The following is an 18,147-nucleotide window of genomic DNA, read 5'->3' on the forward strand; positions in this document are numbered from 1 at the left end:
ATTTCACCCCCCTTTCAGTTCATTGCCTTCAGCCTTTCATCAACTCTTTGAGGTGAGGGAACACAAAATGCATTGTCTTAGATCATAGGAGTCATTTAGGTTGAGAGGGACCTCAAAGAGGATTGACTCCAACCATTAACCTAAACACTGGTTAGAATGAGGGGTTCTGGGATGTGTAAGGATGTTGCAAATACAAGTAAGTACACAGGTTGCTGGTATTCAAATGTGTATGTAATAGAGAGGTTTATTCTGTCTCTGTGGATGATTAGTGGTGCATGTGGTATGAGTGCTCATGCTCTTTCTGGTTTGGTTTTTTTGGGTTTGGTTTTTTTTGTGGGTTTGTTTTTTGGGTTTTTTTTGGTGTTTTTTTTGTGTTTTTTTTTTTTTTTCTTTTTGGGGTTTTTTTTTTGTTGTTGTTTTGTTTTTTGGGTTTTTTTTGCTTTTTGGGTTTTTTTTGTTTTTTTTTTTTTTTTGTTTTTTGGGGGTTTTTTTGCTGTTGTTTGGTTTGGTTTGGGGTTTTTTTGTTTGTTTGTGGGGGTTTTTAAATATTTTTTTTCAATTGTGTACTTTGAGATAAACTCTGGAAGCTCATAAAAGAATTTGCTGTTTTGCAATTAAATGGACATTTTAAATGGCCGCTGTAGGAAAGATTCATACAGCATCACAGTTTTTGGGTTAAAGCTGATGCAGCTCTTCCTTCTCTCTCTAATAAACAACCACAAACTTCATTAGCTGTAGTAATTGTGCAAAACCAGAAAGAAGTTATCAGATCATCTCAAGTATATGGGGTGTATGTAGCAGAAAGGAAACCAGTCTGCAGCAGATAGTGCAGAATTTTTTTAGTGCTTTGCCATGTGAAGAGAAGCTTTGTTGTTCCAGAAATGCAGATGTACACATACTAAATGAAAATGTATTGAATATCCAAATATTAAAATGAGTAAACCCATAAGTGTTAACCAGTCTCAGATGGGGTTGGATGTTTCTGGTGTTTTTCTTCTGTTGATTCAGAGAAAGAGGGTGTTGGCTTGAGGGGGTGTTTTTTGGGAGAAACTTTACTTGAGAAAAGGCTTAGCTGTCTGTGTTTTCCACTCTGAGATGTGGGGTGAGTGTACTTTCCTTGAAATAAAAAAAAATAAAAAAACCCAGTTTCTTCTAATCATATAAAAGTCCAAACTTAGAAAACTAAGGGAATATGAGGGAGTAAGCAATATTAAGTAACCTTAAAGGGTAATATGCATGCCAGGAAAAGGTCCCATTCTTTCAATGGCTATTAATTACTGTCATATATGGAGATAAGGTAATGTAATTTTAATATTTAAATTTCACTATTCCATTGTGAAATTCCACTATTCCATTGTCATAACATGTTTTGTGACAAATAATTTTGCTGAGGACTTCACCAATGGATAATTAACCACAACTGTGGCAGAACTGTGCAATTTTTTGCATGCATTATTGCTGGTGCCAGGTGAAAGTATCCCAAGTAAACAAAAGGGGACAATTGATTTGAGGTTGATTGATAAACAGATACTTCTCTCTGTGTACTGAAAGCATGTTTTCAACCAGTTGTTTGCTTTGTAATTTTAGGTATTGTTACAGAATTTGATTCTAAATATATTAACAAGTGCTGCTGGAAAAATACGGGTTTTAGATTTGCAGCAGTCAAAACTTATCAGTATTTCCAAAATATGCCATTAGATGTAATTGTTTTCTTTCTTGCTCTCAGCCATTTCTCTTGATAATGCTTACTGCTTGTGACCATGAACATCCCACTGCGTCTTTGGGGATGATTTACATAGATCCAGATGTGTTTATATCCATATTTTAAAACAGAAGTAGCTGATAAAGACTTTTGAGTTTCTTTTTGGCATTAGTGCAGATGCTTCTTGGGAAAACTCCATGTCAAACCTCCTGACGTAATGTGTTGATAGGGGTGTTGTTAACTGAGCTCTGTGCAGCCACATTCTCCTGTTGTGCTCTAACTTCTGTTGCTGTTCCTACTTCAGTTCTTCTTGCTCTGAGTGATTTTAGCACATCTCTGAGTAAGAGCTCAAACCCAAATTGCCACTTTTTTAAGTGAGAGATTTTGAGCAAGTTTGGGTTTTTTTAAAGACTAGTTTTAGAAAATCCACGCTGCTTCATCTCTGTTAGAATATAACCTTCTTTTGGTCCAGGTCCACTGCCAACTTTAAAATTAAAATGAAAGCATACATTTCTAGTAAGTTTAAATATTTTGTGGGTTTTTTTAATGTTATATTTAACTATATGTGTAATGACTGTTTAGTTTTGCCTCCCCTTTTTTCCTATTCCAAGGAAGCTCATATGGTCAAGTATTTAAAAATAACTCTCTGAAAAAACTCCTGGAGTCATGTTTACTCACATAAATCCCCAGCTGAGCTGGGCCATGTTAAGCCATGGTAAGTGTTGGGTTGTGCTACTTCTGCCTGTCCAGGGCCAGGCCTGCAGCACTGTATTAGTGGCGCTCCATACTCGTGCCCATCCTTTGGCTCATCACAAGTTTTCCTGTGACAGACACAATTAGTTGACTTTCTTACCTTGTTTGGGACACTGTAGCTTCGAAGTAACTTGTCTCTCCAGTTGGTCAATAGCTCAGCAGCAACTGCCTTCCCTGTACCATCACCCAATCACCCATAGCCTTCCCTGCCAGATCTCTGACTGCTCCTTTTCGGGGGGGGGGGAAAAAAAAAAAAAAAAAAAAAGGAAAAAAAAATTTCTTAAGACTTCTAACACACATGGATTATATTGCTGACACATTTGATACTTGGAATGCTTAATTCAGGGCGTTACTGATGATATTAGTATACTTCCTCATCTTCAGGGCAGTGGCTACTAAAGTTGCTGCTAATTGTTGTGGAGCTGGGGTGAGTGGAAGTGCTTGCAGGGACCCTTGTAGGACAATATTTGGAGGTACTTAAGCAGGATTCTCTTTAGGGTTTAGTTATGTGGTGTGCTTGTATTTTCATACAGATTTCCTTTTTTTTCCATGAATCTGTTCTGACTAATCCTTTGGCCTGTATTTCATTAAAAGTGTTGACTGCAGAATGATGGTTTTGGTAATAGATGAAACAAAACTTTTCCTTTTTTCCTTTGCATGTGCATGTACAAAATAAAAAGTACAGGATGACCTTTTTTATTTGGTAATTGAGAAAGTGCTTGACTTTGTTAGGAAAGCCATCGTTTCAAGAATACCAGTCACTAGTCTTTTTAAAATTACTGCCAGTATGGTGTATCAGTTCTCGCTCCCACTTATCCTCTTATTCAGTCCCCTTCCCATCCCCCACTGCTCCCTCCCTATTTTTAGAGGCAACACAAAGCTGTTCTGCTTCAAGCTGGGAACAAAGATTAGGTTAGAGTTTTAATGTTTTGCAGCAGATTTCTAAAATGTTAAATGAGCCATATTTGAGCGTCATATTCCTAAAATGGTTCTAAATTGTTTCTATGTTGTATTCATGAACGCTGCATTTGTTTACTTCTAAAATTTTTACTCCTTGCCCTAAAACCATCAGCAAATTATGGCTGAAGTTTGAATTGTGGCAGACCTGTGTGTGAAGAGCACAGATTCCCTTCTCTGTATGAGAAATGGTGCTGTGTAACATTCCCAGTGCTCTTGTGAAAATGAATCCTAAGTTCAGAGTCTCTGTGCTCGTGTGATCTGCGGACTGCACGCTGCAGAGAGGAGCATTAAAGAAGGCTGTTTATGTGGTGGTGATAAAAATCACACGTACTCTCTGGAGACCTAAAGACCCTGCAGATTTCATTAAACTTTAAAGAAAATCATGTGCATGTGTGCATGTTTATCTGTCTTGATAAATACATGTAGCTTGCATGGAAAGGTGTCGTTAAGACTACTAATGTTTACATATGTGTCGGATGCAAGATTACAAACTGAGTATGGAATGAGGACACTAGACTTCTAGCATATGTGAAGCATATTGCATATTTCACAAGAATTCCTTGGTTTAATGGTAAAATGAGTATTTACAGTACTTAATAATGTGGGAAACATTTGTGAGTTAGTTTGCAGTTCTTTTTATCTTAAAGAATGCGATAGGTAAAAATGCGTTGCCAAAACAATGGGACAATTCAAAGAAATGCTGTCAGTATAGACAGATACAGAGGAATCTTAGCATAGCCAAGAATATTTCTCTTTAATAAAATGATTAATTAGTTATTTCAGTTTCACAGTCCGAGATTAAAAAGTGTTACGAGTGCTGTTATTCATAAAGTTCTGCTATAAAAAAATGTAAGAATGTGATGCTGAGTGTGTTTACTGAAAATTGAAGTTTAATATTTTTCCCTGTATATGTTATAGAGTGCACCTGATTTGATGTGAGAAGTAGTGTTTAACAGGGCAGCACATTTTATTCAGTTTATCAAAGCCATCTAGCCATTCTTCTAGTTAAAAGCAAGTCAGTCATTCTACCCTCCTGGTTTTCTTCTATCTTGAAAGCCCCATCCTCCTAAAAAAAAAAAAAAAAAAAGCTTTCTTTACTATCTCAGTTTGCCATCAGGCCTTTCAGCTTAAGGCCTTGCCCTGTCTGTCCCCATGACAAATTCTGGATACTCTGCAATCACTGCTGAGGTGATGAAACTGTCACTTAAGCATAGGTGCATGCACTGGGGCATGGAGCAATGAGCTGTTAAAATTTACATATTTATACAGCCTTCTTATGCACCATTGTAGGAGACCTCATTTTATATCTTTATGCAAAGCTCATCTGGGGAAAAAAAATCTAAAACAAATTTAATTTGGCACTGCCATTAGGGTGTTTTTCTTTTATTTTTTTTTTTCTTTTTTTTTTTTTTTTCTTTTTTTTTCTTTTTTTTTTTTTCTTTTTTTTATTTCCTCCTTTATGTGTTGAACTGTCAGTTCAGGTTTTTGCTTCCTTTTATAAAGGGTCGCACTAACACTCGCTGGAAGACACCAAAGTTTCATCTTTTGTGAAGCTGATACTGAGAACAGGTCATAAAGAATTATGGAATCTACACATGGCTGAACGGATCTGGGCTTCTACAAAGCAGGTTTGACACCCAGCCAGTTTTGGTCTCTGCAGACCTAATAAATGAAAGAGATTTTTCCACTGCCCTGTCACAGAAAACAAAAACGCAGCTTATTGAATTGGCTGTTCACTGCCAGTTTAGGAAAAAAAATTGTCATTTTCTTGCCCGGTATAATAAAAGCAGTACTAATTAGTAGAAAGCACCTAACCAATCTTACATGCTTTTCATCTAGTATTTGAAGCTTTTAAAAATTCTCTTTTTTATACATATGATTGTGATAAGAACTTCTGAGAATTTCAAATGTTGTTAAACTTCAGCCATCAAATTGCATATTTTCAGCCACCTCTTAAGCAGACAGGAGTTGTTACAAGAGTCTCTTTCAGAGCTGCGCTGTTGGTTTGCAAACTCCTTCTGGCATCTATAAAGGCAACACAGTTCTTTTCTTCTTTTTAAGTTCGAAATAAACCTCTAATTGGTTTATAGGGCTTTGGACTCAAGTTGATGGCACTTCTGTCTGTCTGGGATGCAGAAGGAAGACATGAGGGAAGGAGGGAGCCCCTTGCATCTGGTTTGCAGGCCCAGCTCTGTAATTGCCTGGAGATGAAAGAGCCATTTGATGGTGGCCGTTAACACCTTCCAGCGTAACATCCCCACTCGCTCTCTGCCCATCCTCCTGGTGCAGCTCAGAGAGTCAGCGCTCCAGTAAAGACCTGTCTCATGACCAGGAGGAAGATAGATGGGAATGAGGATTTGGGGTGTATGGGAAGTGGGGTGAGAGAGGAAGTAGAAGAATTGTGAGACAGGAAGCCCTGGTGTTAACAAAGGATGGTTTACAAAAACTCTTGTAGTGTGTCGGTAGAAATGGGAATCTGTCCTGCTGTCATGCAAGAGGAGAAATAGAGTTAGGCACGCCATCTGGCCACTTTTTAAAGAGAAAAAAATGATTTCCATCTAAAGGTGTTTGGTTTGCGTGCTCAGCTGCCCTGTGCATGTGCAGTGGTATCAGCCACCAGTGTGATGCAAGAGCTGGGAGTCTGCAGGGCCGTGGACAGGCGTGTGCACCAGGCGTTCCCTCATGTACCCTGCTGGAGCGGCTACTCACTCAGAAAACTGGAAAATGCAGTTGTCTCGTTTGCAGTCATTAAGACAGCAGTAAAACTGGCCTGCCTGGTTAGAAACCAGTCAGGTAGCAGTCATATTAATGGCCCTTAGCTTCCCAAAAAGGGGCTGAAGGGAGGAGGAGAGCTCATGTGACTCAAGGAGTGCATGAGGTGGGTCAATAGTCTGTGAAGTAGAGGAGGGCAGAAACGTGGCGAGGGGGTGTTCAGGGTGCTCTGAATAGGTGCAGTGAGCGTGACAGGTTGTTGTGGCAAAGTGTGAAGCTCTCTTTACCTCCTTTAATTTATGTGTAGTCAGAATTTCTTTGCACCCTACCTTGCACGAGAACATTGCTTGGTGAAAGCTGGGTACTGCAGTTGCCCTGAGCTGTAGGTATAGCAGCTTTTCCACCTGATCCTGCTTGCACTTAATGAGTGCTTGAAGCAATTAAAATATTCTCTCTCTTTTGAGAGCTGCAACTTAGCTCCGTTTGTGTTCAGCAGAAACAAAAGCAGTTTCCTTATTTCTGGGGATATCTGGAGAAAAATCCTGGAACCAAAGACAAAAATGAGTCACCAAATTTAGTCATAACACTGGAACTGGCTTGATTTTTAGAAGAATTGAGCAGCATTTTGGGGGCAGGTTTTTTTACAAATCAGACATATATATATATATATATATATATATATATAAAATATATAATGTGTATATCTATATAAATGTATATGCATAGTATTATTCATAGTAAATAGAGTCAATGTCTCTTGAAACATATATTTAAATGCTGTACATTCTTTTGAGATTCAGAATTCGTAGGATTAATATATAACAATTCTCTGTTTCTTTGTTGTAACTGTCACTGAAGTATTAAGTATTAAAACCGTTTCTCGTTTGGTGAGATTGTGATAAAGAAGCATCCTTTCCATGGGTTTCATAGTGAGTTCATGGTGATTTGGCTTAAAGGATGAAAAAAACCCCTATGCTTGGCAAGAAATTAAAAAAAAAAAAAAAAAAAAAAAAAAAAAAAAATCCAGCAGCACAATTTGAATCAAAATATTGACGTTAGTGTTGATTTTTTCCCCCCCCTCTTTGCTGAAAAACTTACAAAAACTTCTGTAACTGCTGTACTGTGTAGTTTGAAGTGTGTTAAGTGTGAGGTGTTCCTGGTACACACTGGCTGAAGGTGAGAGAGGTGCCACTGAGACCATGGAATACGAGCAGGGCAGATTAATGTCCTGGGGACTTTGCTCACTTCTTGTACAAGGACCTGGGACAGGCAAGCTTTGTTGCTGAGTGCTTCCCTAAGTTTTTGAGGATATTTTCCCATTAATAAATTTTCTTGGTGGCTACTGCTCTATCTTTGTGAAATCTAGGGATTTATAATGGTGGGGTGTGATACAGTTTTGCCAGATTAGCTGTAGAGCAATTATTGAGGCTATCAGCCATGCATTACAGCTTGGAAACTGCTGTTTGGCATATTCAGAGATTCTTCAGCCTCAGTTGGAAAGAGGTAGGAAATGGCCATAGTCATCAGATTTCAGAGGGCTGGTCTAGCTTAATCAAATGTACTTACCTGGCAGGGAACGTGCCTGATTCCTAGTCTTTGGGCTAGCCAGCGTTATTCTATTTATGCAAAGGGGAAAAGCATCAAAAAGTGACTGAGACAGTTTGATATGGCAGGATAAACTGAGCAGCATAGGATGAAGGCAAGGAAAGGGACAGGAGCAAGGAGCCTTTTAATAGTTAACTTTTAGGTTCGCTCAGTGCTGTGGTATGACAGCACACTTTGAGCATTTCTTTCCAGGATAATATGATGGTGTTTGGGATGTTCTCCATGAGAGAAATGATTTGTGGGTTCAAATAAGAGATATCAAAAAGGAGATTATTAAGTTTTACAAATGTAGCCCAGGCAGTAGAGGAGAAATCAGTGTATTAAATCAGAGCTGTCAAGCTCTGAGGCACCAAACTAACATTTCCTCACACATTTTCTGTTAGAAAATATCCTCTACTCCTTCTCATCATGATTTTGAGGCTCAAGACCTACAGTTTCTGGAGCTAAGCACACTGTTGGCTTAGCAAGTATTATAAAAAAGGACATTTTATTCAAAGAATTTCGCAAATTAGGCACAAATAGTGTAATAGAGTTCAATAGACTTTAATGTTCATTATTTTGGTAAGGAACCTATACATAACATGCATTTCTATGTGTTATGTGTGTTCTATTTTTTTATTCTCTGCTCTGTGGAGAACTTTCTTGTGTCTCCGGAAAATGTATGAATTATATAATGTAGTTTTGAATTTCTGAAAATCACCTTGGTGAAAACTAAAGCATAGTTTTGTAATAGTCATAAAGCCCTGTAGCAAAAATGGGGATTTGCTCACAAAAATAAGTGATCACAGTGTACTTCTACTCCAAGCCACAGTAATAAAAGGAAGATAACTTTGTTATGGTACAGTACCAAAGCCGAACGTGTGCCAGGGATCATTTTCACTTCAGAGAATACTACAGGTGTGTATGCATTTATTCTAAGGACTTTTTATTAGCTTTCTATGCAAAATATCCTTGTATCTGTGCTGGTACTCAGTTTTGCTTTTATAACTCTGATTTACTTTAAAAATTAGTTAAATCACACCTAAGTATATGACTTCCGATATTCACAAATCTGGGACTCAGGTGTATTGTTTGAAAACAACCGACTATAAGTAGATTTATTTTAGTAGACAGCATATGGATTACACACTGCTATATACCTCTTTACTACTTGCTCTCTAGCTATTTTGGCACTGTTGTTCATAGACTGAGGAAAACAAATTCTCTCGTAGAGTACATGAAGTGAGGTGAGCTTGAATGTTGGTCTCAAAGAAGTGCTCATGACATAACCAAGCTTTAGTCAGTCAGAACATTGCTTGAGGTGCTGGAAATTGCTGTAGATCCCAAGAAAAAGTCTGTGGGGGACATGAGCTGATGTCCACATGCTATGCTCTTTGCATCTGGTGTTTCCCTCAATACTTGCTAGAGAATGGAAAAGTCATTTGATCTGAAGAATATTTGACTGAAACTGAATTGCCTTGAACTTGTAGTGGTGCTAGGGTTAACAGTAGAGGATTGGTGTTGTGGGTGCTCATTGTCCTTGACTTGGATTCCAAGTGTGCTATTTTAAAAGCCAGTGGGAAAGTTAAAGCCATTCAATTTGCCCCTTACCCCTGCTCCCTTCTGGTAGGAGAGATTAAAAGATGGAGTCACAGTTTACTGAAAAACTGCAATAACCACAGCAGTGTTAATAAAAAGAATGTAATAAAGCGAGTGTTTTACCTACAAAAGAGTCTTTACCACTGGATAAACCAAAACACTTCCTGAAGACAGCACCTGGTGTGGTTTCCCAGCCAAAGGCAGAATGGCAACTGGCCCCATGCTGAGCCATGTGATGTATGGGAAGACAAAGGCAGTGTGTCAGGGATGCTCCCAGCCTAATTTCCCCTGCACCTGGAAAAATGGACAAAACCTGGTGGGATGTGACAGGGCCTTGAACCAGCTTAGGAGACTCTTCCTCTTGGCCTGGCTGCAGGAGTGGGATTGGAACGCTCGGTGGTTCTGGCTGGATCGTGGGCTCCAGCGGCAGCTCCAGAGGCTGCTGTGGTTGCCATGGCTGTGGCTTGGGGTCCATGTGATTCCAGTGGGCTCCATTTTCTTTTTTCTCAGAGCAGCATCTTGGGCTCGCTGATGCTGTCTTTCAGCCCCAAGGCAGAAATGCTGCGGTTCGGAGGAGCGGGAAGGGGACTGCCAGTGGCAGAGGGGGACAAGGTCTGCCGAGCTGGCCCCCAAAGCTGCACACGTTCTCCCTGGGTTCTGCTTCCAGCCTCAGCTTCCTCCTGTTGGGACCATGTCCCTGCCATGATGTGGGTAGGATGGAATTAAACAGTGCTAGGAGTTCCATACCTTTTTTCTCTAACCACAGCACCAGGGAAAGGGCTTTCTTTCATACAGCAGTGAGACACAAAACTGAGGGATGCAGTGCCAGAACAGTTGGAAGCTGTAGGTGCTGTTGTCAGTATCGGTAACTCACTTTTTTTTTTTTTTTTCTAATAATATGCCCCGAGTCAGTAAAATCAGTGGAATACAGGTGGAAGTTTATTATTCCATTTTAATCTACTTTTCAGTGTGAAGACAAGCTGTGAGCAGGTGTGCAATGTATTGTGGAGCAGTAACGTTAATGCTGGGAGTCTGTTAATTTGCGTAAGAACCATAATGTTTTATACTGAACTCGTTGTGTCATGTTATTTGAACAGATTGAAATGAAAGAGTAAAGAAACTATCAACATTATACATGTTGATCAATGCATGAAGTAGTTTTTGTGTTGGTGCTAGTATATATGATTTTATAGTTCTGTAGGATTATAGAATTCTTTGAGAAATTTCTTAAGATTAAAAAGGAATCATGACTTAGGGATTTTTGATGATTGAAAGTTATAGTATTGTAGGAAATTATTTCCCTTATGATGTTTTAAAGAACAGCTTCCCTAACAAAATTTATAACAGAATTTGTTTTATTCATATAGAGAAGAATCCCTCACCAAATTATGCCAGTGTTGATCATAGCAAGCACCCTGTTTGTATTGTAGTGTGGCTTTGTGATAATTGTATTAGCAATAAAAAGCTGCTGAAGGTTTTCAGGGAACAGTTTGTATTTCAAAACTGCTGGAAACTACTTTAAAAAAATAGAATAAATAGAAACAATGAATTTATGGACTTGGATGAGCCTGTGCTGTTAGGGAAAGATGCTTGATACACTTCAGCCAGCTGTCTTAAGTCCTTGTAGGAGTATACTGTTCTAAAGAAGCTTAGTCTTTAGATGTTTAGTTCACTGCACTGAGCCTCACCTTTTTCTTGACATATATAACCAAGTGTTTACATATTCACAAATCTTATATAAATACATGCAATCCTAGAGCCTTTTCAAGCATATCCATTATCAGTGTTTTATGATTTGTTTTACATTAAAGCTTTCCTACTTGAAGTAGTGTTTTAGTCCATAAATATTGATTTGGATGACAAAATAATTAGGTTAGCTTATGTTAAACAAACACATAGCTTTTTTTGGAGGTCTGCTGGATTTCAGATGAGTTTTCAGGAACACAAAATAGTGATCTGTAGGAACAAAATCCGCTGCAGTTGCTTACAGCTGAGAGACAACTAGCAGTGGCTGATCCTTCTGATCACTTGGGCAATGCTGTATGAATTCAGATACTTTGCTTTTTCTTCACTGAAAAAAGTCCTTTGCTGACAGCAAATAGGTTATAGTCTGCCAAATGAAATAGTGCATGAAATTCTGCTCTCGTTTTTTTAAGCAAGAAGTTTTGTGTAGTTTCCATGATTATACATTGAAGTACTAAAGTTTCATTCAGTTTAATTGTATTTTTCATCTGAACTGTAACTAGTGATGTGATAATTATTCTGGCTTAAAAAAATCCATATAGCTAATATGGATGCTTGATAGCCAGATTCATTGCCAAATTGAATTAAAAATATGATAAAATTATTTATTAGTAATTTTGGAAAATGGAAGTGAGCTTTTAATACTTTTATTTTTTTTTTTCACACATTGAAGTTGAAGCTTCTCAGTTTATTTTTCATAGGAATTAACATAAGGAGTGTGCATGTGGGTCCCATACTTCTTTTGCCATAGTTGTTAAGAATTAGGTGCATCAAATGTCTCTAGACTAAATATAATCTTATAGGAATGGCTAGTCGTTCCTTAGAAATAATTATTTCTTATTGAAAAATAAGTGTCGTACTACATTTAATCCGTGTCATATTAGCATCTGTCTGTGAGCATGCGAATGCTTTTATCTTTGCCTGGTCTCTTCTTTTGGACCTTTTTTGTACAGAATATTTACAAGAGCCATCAAGGAATTGTTGCACTGTTTGCTCCTAAGAGCTCAGTATAAAAACCTGTAAATTGGACTTTGTTCTAAAAGAATGTTATCTGTTTTGAGAGGTTTTCCTTTTTCTTTTATATATATATAATCTTCCCTTTGTACACTACTTGACAGCATGCTGCGTTAGTTTTTCATGCAGAGATAAATAACTAAATAGAGGAAAGAAAAAATGAGGCTTCCCAATATTTTGTGTAAGAAGGCTATTTCCTCTCCAGGCAGGGGCAGCTGATCGCAAGCAATAGTACTGTGTGAAGTTATCCTTCCCTTTCGTAACTTATACAAAAGGGCTTCTCCTAATTTACTGCAAATGTAAAATAAAATGGTGTTGCTTAAATTATCTCTATTAGCTGTGTGTGACCATCATCACATTTTCTTCAGGTCTTCCTGGCCTAGAAGTATTTTTTGAGCAGCTGTAGCTTTTCAGGCAGTCATTGGTAACTCCGGGATGAGAGCATCTGAAGAAATGGCGGCTGCGCTGTGTGCTGTCCGATGATGCTGTCTGCACATTGCGTGTAGGCACGCAACAGAACTGGTGGTGAAGGCAAAGGCAGCTGGTGTGGCATGGGGTTCACTCCAGCACTGTCCACCCACAGCTGCTACTCCTCAGTTTGACCACTCAGGTGATAAGATTTGCACAGTTCTGGTTTGAGTGAGCTGAGTGAGTTAAGCTGTTAAGGGCTGAAAAGAGAGTGACAGAAGTTGCAGGTTTTTTGGTTTTTTTTTTTTTTTTTTTTTTTTCCTGCCAAAATAATTTAGCTATCTGTGAGCATGTGTGGAAAAAGTTTCTCGTTTTAGATTTTTAAAAAACAAGCATATGAAACAAAAACTAATTTTTTTTTTGGAAATGCTCCATGTCCTTCCCTTTGAAACAGAGACTGAGGAGTTTGAGTGTGGGAAGCTCTACTGAAGGGCACTGGGGAAGAAGATCAGATTACGAGTCGCAGCTTTGCCTTTGTCAGCACTGCAAAATTCTCGGATTGAAACAAACTATAACTTTTTAAAGAAATGACAGATCTCACATGGTATCTTGGGCATGTGTGGCTTGGAGGAGGAGGCTGGGTTTGTGCCCCAGTGCCTGAGAGCCAGAAGCAAATCCATGGGACTATGACGTGTGTGGGACCTTAGTGTGGCCTGGGCTCCAAAATGCGCTAAAAACTGTGAACAGGGGAGCAGACCTGGTGGGAGACTGAGAGTTAATATGAGGGAATGAAGCAAGAAGGGGGAGTCATGGGGAGAGTGTGGCACTGTTAGCCAAGCCTGGAAGTGACTGAGCCAGGAGAGATTAAAATCCTTGGGGAGCAGAGTATGGAGAGACTTGGCAGGGGTGCTGAAGTTAGGAATGAAGAAGGACCAGGGCTTGAATCAACATGGGCCAGGGGATACGGCTTGAGGAAAACAGGCAGAGAAGTTTGTTCTGGAAGGTCCAGAGATCTTGAATATTAAGTAAACACTCTTTGATTTCGGTAGAAGCTCCTTGAGAATATTTTCAGTCATCACCTATGGCTAATTTCCATGCAGAGAGTAATTTCACATTTGCAAACAATTTGATACTCCTTTCCCACAAAAAGCTGCACAGGGCATCTGAAGATTTCAACCCAACTGCTGTTTTTTGTAGGTGTCAGTATGACAGTGTCTGATGTCTCAATTTCTTATTTCTAGAAGTGGTGAATGCAAACACTTTTCCAGTGTGGCAGCGTCCAAGTCGAGGATTGTCAAAACTGAGTTTATCTTTGCAAATCTCTTTTGTTTGGCCCCTTGTGAGGAAGCTCTTCAATTTAATGGTATTAAATCCCATGCTGACGTGCTGGTTTTTTTCCCGTAGGACCCCTGCTCCATTCTGTGCACAGGATGGACTTGTTCTGGGAATGAATCTGGTTGATGCATTGGAGAAGGCTGTTCTCTGGAGTACCCCTGCCTCACTTCCAGCAGAAATCGGGACGTGCGTGGTGGCCGAGGCAGGGGATTGCAGAAGGCAGGAGCCATTCCGGTGCTCTGTGCAGCTGCATGCTGCCCTGGCGAGCGGGACTCCCTTCCTGGCTGTGCTGCAGACTTCCTAGGTGATGCTAGGTAAGTTGCTCAGTCCTAGCTTTTCTCACATCTTTGCTAACTTTGTCTTCCTTTCTTGTGGATGACTTGAGATCTTCGGATCTTACTTGGAGAAGTACTGACCACTGGTAACTGGGGGTGAGGCAGTGGGGGCTGAGGTTTGAAGGTCCTGTATAAAGCACAACGTAATGCTAAGTGCTGTGAAAAAATTAGTTAGTCTGAGTTATGCCAAACTGGAGACAAAGTTGTCTTCAGAAGTGGAGAATCATTTTGACCTTAGAGCTGTCATTGCTTTAGTTAGGAAGCTAGGAATAACAGAGTTATTCTAAGTTAGGAATAACAGAGTGAGGGCAAGACTAACCATTATGTTGATGGAGCACTCAGCTGCGCCATTGAATTCACAAAGAAATCACTTGTTCCATCTTCCAAAAAAAAGTTTGAGTAGTGTGCAGTAAATCAGGTGTAGGACCATACTCCAAATGCCAAGAGTTAAACAGATTATTGTTTTGATTAGTGGCAATTTTGTAATTTTTTGAACGGTGCAGAGGTGCTGTGGAAATGGTATGACAAAACTGCGACGTATACCATGCCACAAAAGCAAACAAAGGCAGAGTTCAGGTTTTCTGAGTCTTACCTTCTGATACTTCCTCCTGTGAGTGCTTGCATCCAGATTAGTTTTAGTGTAGACATTTGTGTCATGAAAGATGATTTGGGGTGTAAGAAGCACAGCGTTTTTTGATAATGTCAACTCAGATAATATACGTACATAAAATTAAAATGACATGTAAATTCATCATTCATTGCAGGCACATGACTGTTGTGCCTGGTTATTGTATCAGATACTAAGTAGACACTGTTTGTAATGCCTGCTATCAGAATGGCTTGGAGTCAGAATTTCATCTGCAGTTCCTCAGGCCTGGGGTTTGTATTTTTCCAGTGTGATGTCTATAGCTAGCTACAATTCTGTTGTAATCAGTAGATAACAGATAATTTTTGGCCAGGGCATGATTAAGCTAAATATTGTTTCGACTCAGCTAACCTGAATGCAAAATATCTAACATTAAATTAGGTTTTATGAATTAACCAAGAGTGTGTCTTCAGTGCCTGGAAACATAGTGAGTGTGTTTGCCAGATAAACTGTTATTCTCTATTGCAGGGAAGACAGAGAGTAAAAAACTACGAAGGTTTTATAATGGCTGAATATTATTATAAATATACAGAGCAAGAATGTACGTTCCCCTTCCTGCCAGCTCACAGGGGATCCACTACATATGGCTCTGTGAAAGGCTGCACTAACGCTTTAGGTGTTGAGAAATATTTCTAAGCGCTGCTTTCTAAGAAAACAAGAGGTATTTTTGTTTGACTACTGCTGTGCAGTGTGCAAGTCTTTCTTTAAATCTTTGAAAATAAACAAAAAAAAGCGGTGGGGGTGGCGGGGAAACAATCTTCATTTTACGAGCAGAAGTTAAAAATGAAATTATTTGCTTTATCTAGAGTATTGAGAATTATGTTGCAATTAGACTGATGCAATAGCGCACATTACGAAAGGAGAAAGGATTGCGCCGTTCGCAGAGCCCGCTGGAGGAGAGCTCAGCACTGGAACAGCAGGGGTGTTGTGGGCCTGCAGGGCAGTGCACTGGCACAGCCACACCGGGAGATTATCAGCTAATGTGAGACAGGAACGCCAAGGAAAATAAAAACTCTGCCGTTCCTGCATGTCCCATAAAACGGGGAGCGGGGGGGAGAGAAGGAGGTGACTTGTTTTTATCAATGTGCCTACTTTATTTCAGTGTCACGTCTACTCCGGAGTGGAAAATGTTTTCTGGTATGTCAAAGAAAGAAGGAATGGAAATGGCAGCTAATTATGAGCTAATATACTTTGAACACTGCTAATAAGAGTGGAATTTTACTCAGCTCACTCTGTTTCTACAATAGAAAAGTAAAATTTCTCTTGAGTCAACTGAAACATCTGTTGAACAAATTGGCTCAATTTCATGAGTCTGTTGCTAATTCTGAAAAGTAGATGGTGTTTTATAAGATCAGTTGAGTCAGGGGGTTAGAGCCCATATTCTTTACTTTTTTTACTATTATTAAAGTAGGCCATGTCGAAATGTTTTGTTTTTATGAATACTGTAATACTGTGGTTAATGTTTCTAGTATTTCAAGCTTTACCTATGGTTTAATGAGTTTTCTTCACTGTTTTTAATCAATATTGCTAATAGTCTTTAAAGTTGTGGTTTTCCAAGTTCTTGGAGTAAAGTAGTTGAGCAGGTTTTAAAAAAAGTCCTCTTCCAGTGAATTTTGATTTCTATTATTACTATTTCTGTTTCTTTCTACTTCTATTTCTGTTTCTTTTTTTCTGCATTTTTTCATAGTCTGTTTTACTTATGATGTTTAAATATTAATAGAGTTTTAGTTGCTCCTATTGCTGTTTTCTCATTTGCACAAATTCTTCATAGATTTGAAGATGTGGGAAAAATATTGTAGGTGATAAAGCAGTTTATGGTTTCACATGGTAGATGCCTAAGAACGTCTCAGAGTCAGCAAGCTGATATCATATGAGTATTGAGAGAAGAAAAAAGGGAGAAATTAAAAATAGTTTTTCCAAGATTTTGTTTCCACGTGTCAGAAATGTTTTAATTTAATCTCATATACGTACATGCATCTTAAAGTTCTCAGGTATATCAACACCGAAATGAAATCACAAATGTAATGCAGAACAAGTTAAGTTTTGTGTGCTTTACTGTTAAATATTATAAAAACAATGCAAGTTCTTCCTATATACTACCTATAACTAGCTGGAATACTTTGACATATTTGAAGAAGAAAGCTGGACTTTGAATTTAGACAGTGAATATGTATTTTCTTTGTGCTACGTATGTTACATGGAAAATACAAGACTGGTATTAACCGTGTGCATACAGGGTGATTGTAAGCTGTGACGTTTTCAACTTTGTGGTCAGGGTGTCTATTTAGAGTAGCCTAATGTATGAGGGCTGAATGGAAGTTGATAATACATTCTAATGTTACTTAAAAAGCAAAGGAAATTATCTGTTTGTTACAGCTGGTTTTTGAGCTTTAATATTTGTTAATTATGTAGTAGTTTGTCTTCTTTAACTTAGAAGATAATGGAGATATAAATAGTAGAGACAGCAGTGTGGGATATCATTGCTTTTGAGGGATTGCTGGGATGAGGAGGAATGGAGATGTATAGTCAAGTTTTCTGAATGTGCATGTGAGTACTGCTGGTGCAAAAAGCTGCCCCACTGCCGATAAGATGTTACAAACTTCCCACGTGTTGGTTTTGTCCTTGATGCAGTTCACTGAAGCTGCAGATGACGTTCATGAAATGAAGTGAGGGGAAAGTTTTGTGGCTGAAATCCTGTGCCAAGTCTTTTTGAAGTTGTATGCAGCAGCTGTGCTGTAGCTAAAGAAAGGCTTTCTTTCCCTCCATCATAACATCTGCATGGTCTTTAACAGCAGAATTGTTCCAGTGTGATGTGTCATTTAGCTAATCTGGGTTGCCTTCATTAAGTCCTTTTTTTTCTTCTCCTTATTAGAAATGCTCACATTACTTTGGAAAACAAGTTTGCAAAGATCTGGACTTGAGTGTTTCTGTGTAGAAACAGTAGGCTTCAGTCAAAAAAAAGAAGATGAGTGGAGACTTTGTAGCTCAGCGAGTCCCTAGTCTGGGCAGCTCTAGATGGACATCATGAATTGGATTTTTATGTGTCCTCTCTTGTTTGGAGGTTAGGGGCTGAACATGCGGCCAGTTTTTGTGGAGATGCCACAAATGTGACATCATGGCAGCTAGCATTGGTCTGACAGCTTCCTGAAGTGTGGCTTGCACCCTCTGTGCTGAGGTGTTACCCCCTCTCCCTTGTGCCAGTGCTGCTGCGGCCACAGCTCTAGCTGGCTCAGGGAGCCAAACCGGAGGACGACTCAATGCATTTCTGGTTGAGTCACTTGGCTGACTCTTCACCTCTTTGAACTTCCTAACTGCAGGGCTGGACAAATGTCTCTGCTGAAGATGGCCTGGAAGAG

The 18,147-nt window shown here is 39.1% G+C and overlaps 1 protein-coding gene across 4 annotated transcripts in view; it reads left to right on the forward strand.

Annotated features, from left to right (window-relative positions):
• The window catches only part of NCOA2 (nuclear receptor coactivator 2), a 187,518-nt gene that overhangs the window by 57,420 nt on the left and 111,951 nt on the right, over positions 1 to 18,147 (forward strand). For all 4 annotated transcript variants that reach the window (XM_040075201.2, XM_040075429.2, XM_040075279.2 and 1 more), the window contains exon 3: positions 13,880 to 14,124. The gene's annotated coding sequence lies outside the window, so the exon portion shown is untranslated. The remainder of the gene's footprint in view (positions 1 to 13,879; positions 14,125 to 18,147) is intronic.

Source organism: Hirundo rustica, chromosome 1, assembly GCF_015227805.2.
Source record: "Hirundo rustica isolate bHirRus1 chromosome 1, bHirRus1.pri.v3, whole genome shotgun sequence".
Taxonomy (NCBI): Eukaryota; Metazoa; Chordata; class Aves; order Passeriformes; family Hirundinidae; genus Hirundo; species Hirundo rustica.